Below are 16,314 nucleotides of genomic sequence, written 5' to 3'. Positions count from 1 at the left end.
GCATCATTTTTTTCCATGTATGTCTCTAATAAATTCTCTAAGCTATTGGATGATTCAACCTAAGCTGTTTTCTGAACTTGTTGGGGAAAACTAGGCTGCTGGGTTGGTCTAGATTGGGTGTAAGTGTTACTGGTTCAAGCCTCTTGGTTACTCCAGGAAAAATTGGGGTGATTTCGCCACAATGGGTTATAAAAATTGGATTGCAGTCCTTGCCTTCCTCGATTTTGGTTCCGATTACCTATATAGTACATGGATTCTGTGTTTGATGGACATTCTTCAAACTAATGTCCTTCCCCACAATAGACACAAGCTATATTTTCAAATTGGTTAGATGGTTGTGTTGTAAAACTATTAGACCCATTAGTAGTAAGATTATTTAACATTGAGGATATTGATGATACCTGAGATATGAGTGAAGTAAGAGCGTCTACTTCATGTATTCTAGCAACTCGTCTTTCTGACGTTGCTCGATTGGTTGGCCATTGGTAATTGTTGCTGGCAATCCTCTCAATGATTTCATAAGCCTCATTATAAGACTTAGAAATGAGAGCGCCATTAGCAGAAGCGTACACTACCATCCTCGTGTGAGCATTGAGACCATTATAAAATGTCTCAAGTTGGATGCAATGTGGGATTCCATGATGAGGGCACTTTTGTAATAACTCTTTGTACCTTTCCCATGCCTTATACAAAGACTAATCATCCATTTGTTGGAAAATAGTGATCTCGTTCCTCAACTTAGAATTCTTGCTAGGCGGGAAATACTTCATAAGGAATTTTTTTGCTAACTCTTTCCATGTGGAAATTGAGTTCGATAGCAATGAGTTCAACCAGGCTCGAGCTTTGTCCCTTAGTGAATATAGGAACAACTTCAATCGTAATGCAACTTTGGGTACTCCAGGTAACCTGAAAGAATCGCTCACCTCCATAAATAGTCTTAAGTGTAGGTGAGGATCTTCGGTAGGCATTCCACTGAATTGGCCCACTGTCTGAAGCATCTGGAACATGACTGGCTTCAGCTTGAACTGTTGTACCTCAATTTTAGGTTTCCTAATACCCGGATTAAGATCATTAAATACTGGCACGGCATACTGTCGTAAAGCTCTATCCCTAGCATCAGTAATAAGGATAGGATTTTGAGCAGGGCCTGCTCCATTTTTTTGGATTGGATTTTCGAAGTTCATCTCTTCGATCCTCCTCTGATTTGCTTATCTTCTTCACTGTCAGAAAGTTCATTCTATCTCAGGGTCTACAAAGAGTAGGTCAATAATTCGGTCAATACTCATAAACACCTGAAATAATCACAGAAAAATTAATTAAGTTAAAAATTAAATAGAAAATTAAACCAAAATGCAAAACTAACAAATTTACAAATAATGACTTTTTAAAACAATCCCCGGCAATGGCGCCAAAACCTTGGAACGACGAAAATGTGCAAGTGTACACAATCGCAACAAATAATAAAGTGACAAGTAAATGTCGAGTTACCGTACCCACCGGGACTATGAAAAGAACTATTTATGAATGTTACTTAAAACACTTTGGTGAAGAATAATATTTTATTGAAGAGGGTGATTAAAAACTAAGATTTTAAACTAAGTAGCTAAAGAAATAAATCTCAAATGCATGATGTCAAAATATGATTTAATCAAGATGACATAATTGCTTTGATTTAATTACATTCCTTTAACTTAGAATTATTAACCTCATGCTTATGCTGCTACGAATAAATTCATGGCAACTCGATAATTTGCTAACTTATGAACATATTCACCTACACAAATCCATTCATCTCTTAACATATCCTTATGTTAATTCAAACAATTAAACAGATTTTAATAAGTAAACATGTTAATAAACCGTAATTTATACATATTTTTACCCCATGTTGAACACATTTTATGTATGATTTTTCTTCAGAATTGGTGAATTCGATGTCCTAATGCTTTAATTTCATGTTTTATACTTAAGTGAGCATAAGAGAGTGAAAGGAACAAGAAACAGGCCAAAATAGGAGAAAATGGGCCAAAGTACGAAATCAACACGGGCAGAACACATGTCTGTGCTATTCTAACAGGCTCGAGCACAGCCTGAAGTAATCGCACACGGGCGTGTCCTTGCCAAGCCCAAGTTAGTTCCAATTCAAAAAAGGCTAATTTTGAGGGCTTTTAGGCATCCTAAAGCCTATAAATACACCCTAGAGGAGGAAGAAAATGAGACACAGAGAAAAAGAGGCAGGGAACTGCTCAAGGGAAGCCGATTGATCCATCTCAGAAGCCGGATTCACCATTAAGACTGAAAATCTCCCCTCAATTTCCCTTCAGCAGTTTTAGGTTTTCTTTATGTTTTGTATTCATTATTCTTCTGAGATGTTTTCCTTTTTAGTTATGAACTAAATCCCCTAAATACCTAAGGGAATGAAACCTAAGACGAATCTTGTTATTATTTTTTGAATTGTATGATAAATATTTAACTTGTTCTTAATTATGTGTTCTCAATTCTTGTTTTGATATCCCAGGATACAGATTCAAGATAAGCTCTTATTCAGAGGAGGAATAGACCCTATCTAAGAGTACATTTGTCATAATTAAGCGGGGTTGATTGCGCGCCTAAAGATAAGGTGACAAGATTTTGTCGGATTAGGGTGAAACCTAATAAGGGGATCCTTAGATCGAGTTAATACAACCCTAGGGTGTTAATTAGAGAAAAGTCTCAATTAGTCAATCTAGGGATTAGATGTTATTAGTCTTGAATAGGGATAATAACATAACTTAGGGATCTCTACGAAACAAGTTAAATGAATAAATCATCCGATTCGGAGTCAGAATAACAAGTGAAGTCTAGGTGGATTCTTTCTTAGGTATTATCTTAATTCAACTGGTTTTCCACAAGTAATTCCCCAATTCTATTTTTCGTGCATTCTTAGTTTCGATAATTAGTTAGTTAAAACAAACCCCCTTATTCTTAGGCTAGATAATAAAAAGACAGCCATTACTAGTACTTTTGGTTCCTTTGGGTTCGACAATCCGGTCTTGTTAAAACTATACTACTGTTCAATAGGTACACTTGCCTACATCGTGATAATAGTTAGTTTCAAGAACAATTCATAAACTTACCTGTCATGAAAATTGCGGTCAAGTTTTTGGCGCCATTGTCGGGGAACTAAGATATTAGGAACGCTTAATTTTTATTACTTTAGCCATTTATTTTTCTTACAAGTTAATTTTACTTTATTTTATTATTTATTAATTTACTTTTTCTTTCTCTTGGCATGTTATTATAGTTTATGACTAGAAGAAACCCATCAGGACCACTACTTTTTGATGAAGAAATCAATCGCATAGTTCGCAGAAACCAAAGAGAAAAAAGGTGAAGTTTAAGATACACAGAGAACAAGCAAGAGGACGATAGTCAAGCCCCAACCAAGGAGATGGCTAAAAACCAAGACAATTAGCTACCTCCTGCGATACCTGCTAAACTAACAAATCAGAATCCTACTCCTCGTACTATGTATGATTATGCTAAACCTAATTTAACAGGAACTGAGTCAAGTATAGTTAGGCCTGTTATTGCTGCAAATAATTTTGAACTAAAACCTAACACTATTCAAATGATACAGCAATTTCTTCAGTTTCATGGTTTGCAGGATGAGGATCCAAACACTCCTTTGGCAAATTTCCTAGAATTCTGCGATACATTTAAAATTAATGGCGTTTCTGACGATGCCATTCGTCTTCAGTTATTCCCTTTTTCATTGAGGAACAAAGCTAAACAGTGGTTGAACTCATTACCACGAGGGTCAATTACTACTTGGGAATAAATGACAGAAAAATTTTTATTAAAATATTTTTCGCCGGCTAAAATAGCCAAATTACGTAATGATATCTCTTCGTTTGTGCAGATGGACTTAGAAACTCTTTACAATGCATGGGAGAGATACAAAGACCTACTGCGAAGGTGTCCTCACCATGGATTACCTCTATGGTTGCAAGTTCAAACATTCTACAATGGTGTAAACCCTTGACAAGGCAAATGATTGATGCAGCAACGGGGGGAACCATCAACAACAAAACACCTGAAGAGACTTACGAATTTATTGAAGAGATGTCACTGAATAACTATCAGTGGTAAGTCATAAGGACTAAGCCAACTAAAACAACAGGCGTTTATAACATCGGTTCGGTTACTATGCTGTCAAACCAGGTAGAACTTCTAAATAAAAAGATTGATGGTTTACTTGGTTCTACTCAGGTACATCCAATAATGAGGTGCGAGACGAATGGAGGAGGAGCATGCATAGAGTATCAACCCCTTCAACCCTAGCATCGAGGAGGAACAAGTCCAATATATCGGTAACACTAACTTTAGATCCCAAAATAACCCATATAGTAACACTTATAATGCAGGTTGGAGGAACCATCCCAATTTCTCGTGGGGCGGTCAAGGAAATCAAAGACCACAACATTCTCCGGGTTTTCAACAACCACCCTATCAGCAGGAAAAAAAATCGAACCTTGAGAAGATGCTGTCTAAATTTATCTCGGTGTCAGAAACTCATTTTTAGAACACCGAGACAACACTTAAAAATCAACAAACGTCGATCCAAGGGCTCGAAACTCAGATAGGCCAGCTTTTCAAACTAATCTCCAAATGACCACAAGGTAGCTTGCCAAGTAATACTGAACCCAACCCAAGGGAACAGCTCAACGCGATTAATGTTCAAGATGAAGAAGGATTCGTTGAGCCTGAGCCAGAACCGAGGCAAAAAACTGTGGTGAGCAGAGATCAAGGTGAGGTAGGTCATAATAAAAATAAATTAGTAAATGTCGAATATAAACCTCATGTACCATACCCCAACGCGACAAGGAAAGACTTCTCAGATGAACAATTTGGTAAATTCCTAAAACTCTTAAAAAAATTACATATTAACTTACCGTTTATTGAAGCTCTATCGCAGATGCCAAACGCAATGAAATTTTTAAAGGAGCTTTTAGCAAATAAGTGGAAGTTGGACGAGGCGTCGCATGTGGAGCTAAACGTAATTTGCTCAGCTATTCTACAAAATGAACTACCCAACAAACTAAAAGATCCAGGGAGTTTTACGATTCCTTGCTTAATTGGTAGTTTAGATGTTAATAATGCATTAGCTGATCTAGGGGCTAGTATTAACATCATGCACTACAAAATGTTCAAACAATTAGGTCTTGGGAAACTCAAACAGACTAGGATGATCATTCAATTAGCAGATAAAACTATAAGATTTCCTAGGGGTATTATTGAAGATGTGCTAGTTAAAATCGATAAATTTATATTTCCCGTTGACTTCATTGTTCTAGACATAGAGAAGGATAGTAACACTCCTTTGATTTTAGGATGACCCTTTTTAGCAACTACTAAAACGATTATTGATGTTGGCAAAGGTGAGCTCACACTTCGTGTGGGAGACAAAACAATCACCCTTCAAGCTCGAAATTCTGGCAATACATCAGAAATTGAAGGTGATCGTCTAAACCATTCTACTAAAACTGACAATATAGTGCTACCTACTTTGCAGAAAATGGGTCTGAAGGAAGTACATGAGTCATTCCGAATCAATTGTAGAGAACCTATTCATGAAGATCGAAGGCTACAAATCGAGGAGCTAGATGAATGGTGGACGCATAAACTGAAAACACACGATAAACCAAAACTACGGCAAAATGAGCTCAATACCTTTCCAAATCAACTTAAGGTTGGAGATAAAGTATTATTAGATGCCGCAGATCCTCACATTGTCACTACCAAACCGAATGAAGAAATCCCCCTTACGGTACTTAGCATTTTCCCATTTGGTACAATCGAGGTAAGTCATCCCAAGTTCAGCACTTTTAAGGTAAACAACACCCGTTTGAAACCTTATTTTGATGAGAATGATAGTAGGAATGAGGAGTATAAACTCCTCGAACCACTATGACCATTCAATGGAGAGGTAAGTCGAGCTTAGACAATAAATAAGCGCTTTTCGGGAGGCAACCCGAGCACTAACTGTATTAACTTCTTTCAATTTTAGTGTTTGACACCTAACTTACTAACGGAACTCTTGAATACAGGTTTACGATACAAACACGGCCAAGGACACAGGCGTGCTTAGGGTCGTGTGAAAATAGGGCAAAGATTTCCCCAACACGGGCTACGAAAAATCATCACGGTCATGCGACATGGCCGTTGACGAACCTGCCAAAATAGGACGGGCGTGCGACACGCCCGTGCCAAGCAACCGTGGTCGAACCTGTTAGATTACCACGGGTGTTGAAGAAGCAAACAATGCCAGACACGGCCATGCAACACGGCCGTGTGCACGACCACGCCCAAAGGAACACTAGCGTGGGACAAGTGTCAGATGCACCCAAATTCAAATTTCGCAAATCACACAGGCTGAAATTGGGGAACACAGGCGTGTTACCCGGCCGTGTGCCCCAAAATCTATAAATAGGATGCACGATTCATTGTCTTCTTCACCTAAAAACCCCTAACCCTAGCCACTGCAAGTCCACACGCCCTCCCTACCACGCCCGTGCGCCGCCTCCAACTCCATTTTTGACGCTCATTCTCCCATTTCTAGCATTTTTTTTACTCATTTCCCTTTAATTGCACTCATTTTTTTATGTTCTTTTCATCTCTTTATCACTCACATTTCATATCTAGAGTAGTTATTATCTTTTCATGTTCAAATTCTTACTTATTACATGATTTCTCTACTCCATTTGATTAGTTAGAAGTGAATAGACATGGTTAGGATAGTTGAAATATTCATGCCTCTTGTGTTGACATTTTTGTTCATTCATATAGTATGTTGCATTCCATTGTTTGCCATTTTTCCTTATATCACCATGCTAATTCCACAAAAGTATGCCATTGAACTTATTGTTTTAGTTAAACATAGTAGTTGTGGCTGAACATATTTATGGATTTTCCCTCTTCAAATTTAGTCGCATTTTTCCCTGTCTACTCATCAAGACGAATTGATGTTTCCAATTGCAGGTACCATGTCATCTTCAAGTGGTAAAAAGGCTGTTGTCCCTACTTCAAAGAAAAGAAAGAGAGCGTCATCTTTCTCGGGTCCTACCACGAAAATTTGCCACCTTTTCCTGCAATTCCCCATCGGGCCGTAAGAAGAAATTTTCCAAATACTTTAGGTCCGACCTTTAATTACGGGTCATTTGCATCTCTTGGGCTGCGATGGCACAAGTTCGATTATCGATCTTTGTAATAACCCGATTTAGGGCCTAGTCGGAACAGTGGTCTCGGGACCACAAATTCAAAGTTAGAAAAATTATTTTTATTATAATTATGATATTATATCATGATTATATTAGTGCATGAAAAATTTAGTGAGTTAATTTTAATGTTTTCAAGCCCGATTGCGATAACGGACTAAATCGTATAAAAGGCAAAAATTACCTTTTAGCACCCAAATGTGTTAAATAGCTAGAGAATCAAAATTTGAAGTATTTCAAGGGCAATTAGGCCCTTTTTAGAGTGCTTGGCCAGCCATGGGAGACACATTGGTTGAAAAGTCCAAGTTTGGTTGGGTTTGATGGCTAATTTGACTAATATAGTAATAAAATAAGAAAAGATGATATCACTTTCTCATCTTCTTCTCTACCACCGAAAATATCAGCAAAAATGGGGGTTTGAAATCTCAAAAATTTGTGGCAACTTAAAGCACTCATAAGTAAGTGATTTTAATGAGTTTTCTTCAAGATTTTTATATTTTTGAGACCCTTGAAGCATGAGCTTTCAAATGAGGGTGATATCTTACAAAATAGTCAAGAGTTTAGGATTTTCCCCTGGATTTATTTGTGTTATATGCTGAGTTTCTATGGAAAATATGAGTCCTAGTTGGTGCTATAAATAACTTTTACGAAAGGTGTTAGCATGAAAACACCTAAAGGGGCTAGTTTGCATAAGTTGCAAATTACGTAATAAGTGTGTGATGTAGTGAGAATTTGGGATTGCTCTAGTAGTAAAAAGAGTTTAGCTAGGCTAAAAATACAAAGAAATTCGATAGAAAATAATTTTCGGGCATAGGGGTAATATGGTCATTTTGCCAATGCCTAAGGGCAAAATTGTCATTTTACCAAAGTTGTGAATTTATGAATGCTTAATTGTGTTTAGTGACTAAAAGGATGTATATTGTTAATATAGATCAATATTTTCCAAGACCGAGCCTAGATCGAGGCAAAGCCAAGCAATCTGATTAAGCCGTTTAGTTAAGCACTTTTTGTAGTCCAAGGTAAGTTGTATGTAAATAGTACAACTACATTGTTAATACTTGTATTCATATTGTCATTGAATTGATATTGTATGAATTGTTAAGTTATAAAATGAGAATGCCTTGTAATATTTGAGATAGTAGAAATATCCCGCTGAACCTTAATATATGAATTGGATATTTAAGCTAAGATGTTGGGTGATTTGTACGCCAGTATAAGACCATGTCTAGGACATGGCACCAGCATCCAGGCGAGGGCTAGTGTAAGACATGTCTGGGACATGCTTCATCCATATTATGAGTGCCAGAGTAAGACACGTCTGGGACATGCATCAGCCTCGACAGAGATAGCCAATGTAAGACGTGTCTGTGACATGCATCGACTAAGAGTTGTGCTAGTGTAAGACATGTCTTGGACATGCATCGGCACGCATATATAAGAGCCAGTATAAGAGCATGTTTAGGACATGGCATCGGCAATTTATCCCATGTCAAAGGTTCATAGAATATCCAGTAGTATCCCGAAATGGTTCAGTGGTGAAAGTTGTAGTTCAATTTTGATTAAGAAAGGATGATCATGTTACGAGTGTTATGTGTACTTATATGATAAGCATGAGAAATGAGTTTAATTTTGTAATTGAGACTTGAGTAGGTTAAGTTATGATTACCTTTGAGCTATAAGCATGATGGAAAATGGTGAAAAGGTTGTTGTATACTTATTATATTCAACCTACTAAGCTTTCTGCTTACACTCTTTCCTTTCCCTTTTCTTTCAGTACTGCCAATTTACTTAAGGATCCCTTGAAGTCAGAGATATCATGTAACACCTCAAACCCGGCCTAGAAGTTTGGCTCGAATCTGGCGTGTCACATTGAAGTGTTTTTCAAAAACCATGTTTCCAATAAAAACCTTTCTTAATAATTAAAAACTTATACCCTTTTTAAATCTTGTTAGAAAACCTCAGCTGAATAACATTCTTAACAACTTTCTAAAAACCTTGGCAGTTGCGGAAGCTTAATTTAAAAATAATTACGGATACGTGATGTTTTGGACAACAGTAGTTGCTTTGGAAAACTGTGTTCTAATACTAGCAATTATAACAACAATAAATAAAATTCCAAATTTGAAATCCAGAAAATTACAACGGCTTTACTAAAACCCACATAAAAACATTTAAAAGTAATAATCAAAACTGTAACATAAACAGTGTGTGTGGCTTCCTCCGAGCCCTTCGTAGCTCCGATCCGTCTAAGGCTAGAAATTACGAAAAGGTTAATAAATGGGGTGAGTTTACGAAAACTCGATGTGAAATCCCTACTATATAAAAGGAACGATCAGGTCATATAAAAGAATTAAAAGTCCGCCCCACCTTACTTACGATTTCGATATCAATTGGGCCTTAGCCCATTATAATGACGATGCAGATAGGTTTTAGCCCGTTACAAAATAAGAAACATTATCAGAACTAGAATCAAAATGAGAATCAGAATCAAAGTACAGAATCAAATTCAGAATGAAGCCCATAGACCCATAACAGATACAGAACAGATATTTCATGTATGCAGAAAACCCAACCCATGTCCAACCGTATACACCCTCGTACCAACCTTACACCATGTGGGGAGACAACTCGACCCACCCATCCGCTACACGCCACAGAATTTGCAGCATGGTGCCGAGCGAATATTGTGACAGAGCCACGGATCTGATATTGTGGCAGAGCCACTAGAATCAGATAATGTGGCAAAGCCACTTAACAGAATACGTGGCACAAAGCCATCGATAACGGGTCTGTAATCGACATGAAGCCCACAATATCGATACGAAGCCCACAATAACGGCACACAACCTTTGGTAACATGATCGGCATTCAGCCATTGATAACGGGTCTATAATCAGCATGAAGCCTACAATATCGATACGAAGCCCACAATAACGGCACACAGCCTTCGTAACATGATCGACACTCAGCCATTGATAACGGGTCTAAAATTAGCACGAAACCTACAATAACGGCACACAGCCTTCGGTAACATGATCGGCATTCAGCCATCGATCGGTCAACAGATATTGTGACAAAGTCACCAGATACAGATATTGTGCCAGAGCCACCAGAATAGATATTTGTGGCATAGCCACCAGAACGCTTCCTCCATCAATATAGCCCATATCCCATGCAATAGATATACATGTCATGGCAAACAACATACAGAATCAGAATATCATGCCCATATTTGAATCAAACAATCATAGTCAAGTCATTCATATCACCAACATATATTCACAATCAAATCCGTCAACCACACAGTCCAAGTCAGTCACTTGCCCATTGGGGCAAAATAGTCATTTAACACCCTAGGGGTAAAATGGTAATTTTACCCCACAAGGGTATCTCGATAATTCTACCCCACAAGGGTATCTCGATAATTCTACCCTACAGGGGTATTTCAGTAATCTACCTTACAGGGGTATTTCTGTAATTCTACCTTACAGGGGTATTTTGGTAATTCTACCTTACAGGGGTATTTTAGTAATTCTACCGCAAAGGGTATTTCAGTAATTCTACCCTACAGGGGTAAAATGGTAATTTTACCCCACAAGTGTATCTCGATAATTCTACCCTACAGGGGTATTTCAGTAATTCTACACTACAGGGGTATTTTGGTAATTCTACCTTATAGAGTTATTTCAGTAATTCTACCCTACAAGGGTATTTCTTTAATTCTACCCTATAGGGGTATTTCAGTATTTCTACCCTACAAGGGTATTTCAGTAATTCTACCCTATAGGGGTATTTTAGTAATTCTACGCTATAGGGGTATTTCGGTATTTCTACCCTACAAGGGTATTTTGATGATTCTACCCTACAAGGGTATTTCGATAATTCTACCCTATAATGGTATTTTAGTAATTCTACCCTACAAGGGTATTTCAGTAATTTTGCAAACTGAGGGTATTTTGGTAATTTTACAAATCGAGGGTATTTCGGTAATTTTATAAATCGGGGGTACTTTGGTAATTTTACAAGTCGAGTGTATTTCAGTAATTTTACAAATCGAGGGTATTTTAGTAATTTTGCAAACTGAGGGTATTTTGGTAATTTACAAATCGAGGGTATTTTAGTAATTTTACAATCAACGGTATTTCGGTAATTTTATAAACCGGGGGTACTTTGTTATTTTACAACTGGGGGTATTTCAATAATTTTAGTAAACTAAAGTGTTCTAAACAGGGATAACAATACGAATGGGCCTAAAGCCCTTCTCGGCCCAAATGGGCCTACACGCTCGTGTGGCCCTTTTAGCCCAAATCTAGCCACAGATATGAGATTCACCTAGCCTAGTCCAATATTTACTACATAATCAAACAACTTATCCAATTGCCCGTAGGCCCATTGGGCCTACACGGCCCCTTTCGGCCCATTAAGGCCCGAAGTAGCCATCCTACAGCTAGAGTAGTGAGAAATTCACACCTGATAGGAGACTGGAGTTAATCCACGCTCTGAGCACTCTTAGCTGTCGCCTAACCCAAATGAGCATGCCATAAAGCAAAAGGGATCAGCCAAGAAAGGTAGCTTTACTCTCCTAATGGTTCTCTCTATTTAAAGCCAGCTTCGCATCCACTCTTATGTTAGCTTCCCGATGTGCGATCCCTCCATCATCTGAGTTTAAATTCAACACCAAGTCTTGCCGCCCCTTGATAGCAAAATAAATGCTCTTTGATTGCCATGAGTTTCGAACCTTGGACCCCATTGCCAACTCTATGACGCCACCTTCCTGCCTCTTATGTGGTGCTACTTTGCCACTAGACCACAAGGCTTTTTGTGGCACAATTTCCCCACCAGTATTCTTAAGGCCTACCTACTACACCCAGGGTTTGGTTCACCTTAAACCAAAATTTTTGCTAGAGTCCAGATTTGAACCCAGGACTTCTCCAACACTTCTCAGTACACTTAACCACTAAAACAAGCCTTCATTAACGAAATTTACATGCACAACAAAATATTATAAGCTTCCTTCAACCTCTCCCATGCTCAAGGCCCAAAACTTCTAGGCCCAAATTCAGGGTGTTACATATCGATCACAATATCATCCGTTATACCTTATATAGTTGGATTCATATTTTTGATTGTGGCATGTATAAGGCTAGGCTAGTAAGTTGTATTATTGAGAAATTGTTCATGTATTTTGGTTTAAGATAAAAGACCTTTATTTTATATTAGGCCTGGAATAATGGCTATTATTCATTTTGATGAATGCATATAATGTTCTTTCTTTGAATGAATTGGTTACTTTTGGGGTGAAAATTGTATATTGACATGATCTTGTGTAGGCTGTACAAAATGGGTGACAAAATGGTTTGGCAAATAGCCTATTTTATCCACACGGGCTTGTGTCTAGGTCGTGTGTGACACATGGCTCACACCCATGGGTGTGTGTTATGGTCGTGCGTCCCCTACACTTAAAACTTTCAAGTCATTTTAGTACACGAGCAAGCCACACAAGCTTGTGCCCAAGCCGTGTCATAAAGTCAGTATGCATGCTTGTAGCACAAGAAAAAGAGACATGGCCGTGTGTCTCGGCCGTGTGAAGGACACGGTTATAGGGCAAGGGTGTGTGCTTGGGCCGTGTAGATTTGGCAGAATGCCCAGGTTTTTAGACACGTGTTCTGGACATGGGCATGTCCCTAGCACACGGTCGTGCATTCTATACCTACACGGGCGTGTGGTGCCTTGATGCATGAAATTTTCTAAGCTTTTCATAAGGTCCCGGTTGGGTTCCGAATCACCCCAGATCTATGTTTTGGGCCTCATATGTAACATCCTGATTTTCGGGTTTTTCGCGATTCCTGATATTTTAAGTAATTTTCTAAGATTTGTTGTGTGATTATGGAATTCATAATTTGGGTGTGTAAATGGGCTTATGGAAGGCTTATGAGTTAGCCAAAACCCGGTTGAATTTTTAAATTTTGGACTTAGGAGTTAGGGGTTCTGGCTAGGTGCCCTTATATTAAGTTGTGGGTAAAGTGTATCACAAAAAGAGCTTTGGTAGAGTGGCAAGGGTGACGCCACTAAGCTCCTAAAAAGGTGGCGTGTGGAGCATAAAAGAAGACCTGGGATCGATTCCCTGTGTTGGCAAATAAGAGTATTTATTTTTATGTGCAGGAAGGGTAAGTGTTGGAACCTAAGTGGATTCTGTAAGAGGAGAGTTGGATCAAGTCAAACACATGGATTAAGGAGGGATAAGGGGAGAGATTTTAGGGATTTGAGAGAAGGATAGAGCTTAGTCGTTTGGAAGGGGTTAGAGAGGGGAATTCGGCAGAAGGGTATTAGGTTAGTAATTTCGGCATTAGGGTCTTAGCTGTGCCGTTTTCTCCTTTGTTTTAGTTTTTCTCTTCTTTTTCTTCCCTAGCCGAATCTACCATCCTTCCTCTCATCTTTTCTCCCTTTTCTTTTTCAAAATCCAGCCTATTACTTTCCTCTACTCATTTATTATTTCTTTCTTTAATCTCTACTTCTGCCGAAATACCGCAAAAAGCCGAAATCAGTGAAGATAGGTGGGTGCCGATTCTTTGTGACCAGCAACCTTTTCTTTCCTTTTCAATAGTCGGCGTTCAATTTCTTTACCTTTTAGGCATCCGGATTCAAGAGGAAGAAGACTGTGGTAAGTGTTCAAACTCTAAACAATTCCTAGTGTAACTATGGCCAAAAGCCGAAACCCCTCTAGTTTAGGGAGGTGGCCGAATGTGGGTGTAGGCCTTATGGGGTCTTCTTTTAATATTTTTGGTTTATTTATTGAAGGAGCAGCAAGGTGTAGTGTCGACTTAGAGTAGCTTGGATCACTGGAGTGGCTAGACCTAGTCATCAATCACGGCAAAGGTAAGATTCCTAAGGCCATTATGGATGGTGGCCGAATGTGTAAGTATTAGTATTAGATGATTTGAGGTTTGGTTCAATTATGGGAAGCTGATTATTAACGATGGATTATAGGAGAAATTGTGAAGGAGATCTCGTCGAGGAATATCGCCAAACAGGTGTGTAACGAACCCTTCTCATAGCTTAAAGCGATAAATGCCGAAAAGCCGAAATACCGAAATTTTGGCATTTCGAGGACTTGTGAGCAAGCGAACACTCACTAGTTAGTTAGAATCGATGAGATGATGATCGGGAATAATGGAAACGGTAAGGACGTGTTTTTGGCGTTCACGGTAAGTTGGGCCTCGAGGGGCTGAATTGGGGCCCAATAGGCTTTCGGGCCCATTTGGGTAAATTTGGTAGGAAATGGAAATCATTAAATTGCATGTTAAATCATTATCTTGTTATGGATATAGGCTAAATGGGCCTAGATGATGAAATCGGCTAAGTAGGGCCCATTAGGGTTTTGGCCCAATAACTCGTTTTAAGCTAAAATGGGCCGAATCACTGTTTGCACCCATAAACCGTTAGTAATCGTTAATAAACATGGAAACCCTAATTTTGGTAAAATTACAAGATTACCCTTATAATATGAAAATGACTGTTTTGCCCTAGGTAAAAATGACCATTATACCCCTAGGGTTTATATATGAACTTAATGCATGGGATTTTGATAAACATGATATGTATGATATGCACATGACATGTATGATATGCACATGATATGTATGATATGCACACGAGATGTTCATAAATGCATTGGGTTGGGTTTTATATGGATGGAGGAAGTGCAAAAGGGCTTATGCCCCGCTTATTAAAAGGGCTTATGCCCCAGCTTATTAAAGGGCTTATGCCCCGCTTATCAAAAAGGGCTTTGTCCCATTATTAAAAGAGGCTAGGCCTCGGTTATATGATAAAGCATGACTATCTTTGCCGGTGGAGAGTTATGGCGGGGTGGGTCGAGTTAATCCTACATGGTGTGTTGGTTGATGCGGGTGGAGAGTAGCGGAAGGTGGGTTGAGTAGCCTCAAATGGGTTGCATTCTTTCGTTGACATTACATGTGACATAAAATGGGCCTTTGGGCCGCATGTTTCTGATAAAGGCTTCGGCCCAGTAATATGAAATATGAAAAGGCTTCGGCTCAGTGTTATGAATTATGAAATATGAAAAGGGCTATGGCCCAGTACATGTTTGATATTGGTTTTGGGCTTAGACCCAACAGGCTGTTATTGTTTTGGGCTCTGAAAGGGGCTTGTTGCACACTGAGTTTCCAAACTCACCTTCTTTCCTTAACCTTACAGGTGAGCCTTGATGTGGGGACTTGGGCCGGAGGGGATTCAGAGTAGCCACGGTGATTGTCTTTGGACTTTTAAATAAGCATTGGTCTTCATTAGTTTCCTTTTAATTATTATTTATTTTTGGGTTGTAATAAGGCCACTTTAACTTTCCTTTTATTTCTTTTCGGGATTATTTTAATTTTAATAACTTCAAACCTGGTTGATAATTATTCAAATGGGCTAAACTTAGGACGTGTTTTCAAAACGATACTTGTTTTCAAAAGAGTTCAACACCACGATTAATCGATTTATCAAAGTCGTTCACTTAAACAAATTTAAACTCGATATAACAAAGTGTGGCTATGGTTGTGGGCATGTCTAGGATTGGATCCAATCAAAGAGCTTGGTACTTAAGGAGCCTTCATGGCTCACCTCATCTATCTCGAATACCTACCTGGTGCCCAGCTTCCATACACCTTGTTAACTCAACAAAATATATGGCTTTTAAAACACTAAAACGGAACGTGGGTTTTCAACTCTAATGTGGCACGTCAGATTCGGCCATAACGTCTGGGCTGGGTTTGGGGTGTTACATTTAGTGGTATCAGAGCTAATTTGCAACAACTCAGCTGTGGATCGGGTCCGAAAATATTTTCGGAAACTTAGGCCTAAAAAGGGTATTTTTGAAAATGGTTTTTTTTTTGAGATGTTTTGCGGGGAATATATGTTAAAAAGGTACAAGTTTTTCTGTTTTAAATCAAGAGTTTAAAATAAAGGGAGTTTTCAAATCAAAGTTTTTTAAATTTCTATTTTTGGTGATTAAAAACATGGTTTTTCAAGTTCTGGATTGAAGAAAGAAGTGGCGCAC

The 16,314-nt window shown here is 38.5% G+C and overlaps 2 non-coding genes across 2 annotated transcripts; one reads left to right on the top strand and one right to left on the bottom strand.

Annotated features, from left to right (window-relative positions):
* Positions 1–633: 633 nt before the first annotated feature.
* Positions 634–740, top strand: LOC128292205 (small nucleolar RNA R71). The gene has a single exon (XR_008282190.1). It is a non-coding gene; the product is annotated as a small nucleolar RNA R71 (small nucleolar RNA).
* Positions 741–3,869: 3,129 nt separating this feature from the next.
* Positions 3,870–3,975, bottom strand: LOC128292071 (small nucleolar RNA R71). The gene has a single exon (XR_008282056.1). It is a non-coding gene; the product is annotated as a small nucleolar RNA R71 (small nucleolar RNA).
* Positions 3,976–16,314: the final 12,339 nt, after the last annotated feature.

Source organism: Gossypium arboreum, chromosome 4 (genome assembly GCF_025698485.1).
Source record: "Gossypium arboreum isolate Shixiya-1 chromosome 4, ASM2569848v2, whole genome shotgun sequence".
Classification (NCBI taxonomy): Eukaryota; Viridiplantae; Streptophyta; class Magnoliopsida; order Malvales; family Malvaceae; genus Gossypium; species Gossypium arboreum.
Note: the sequence above shows the minus strand (reverse complement) of the source record. Positions and strands in the feature narration are given on the sequence as shown.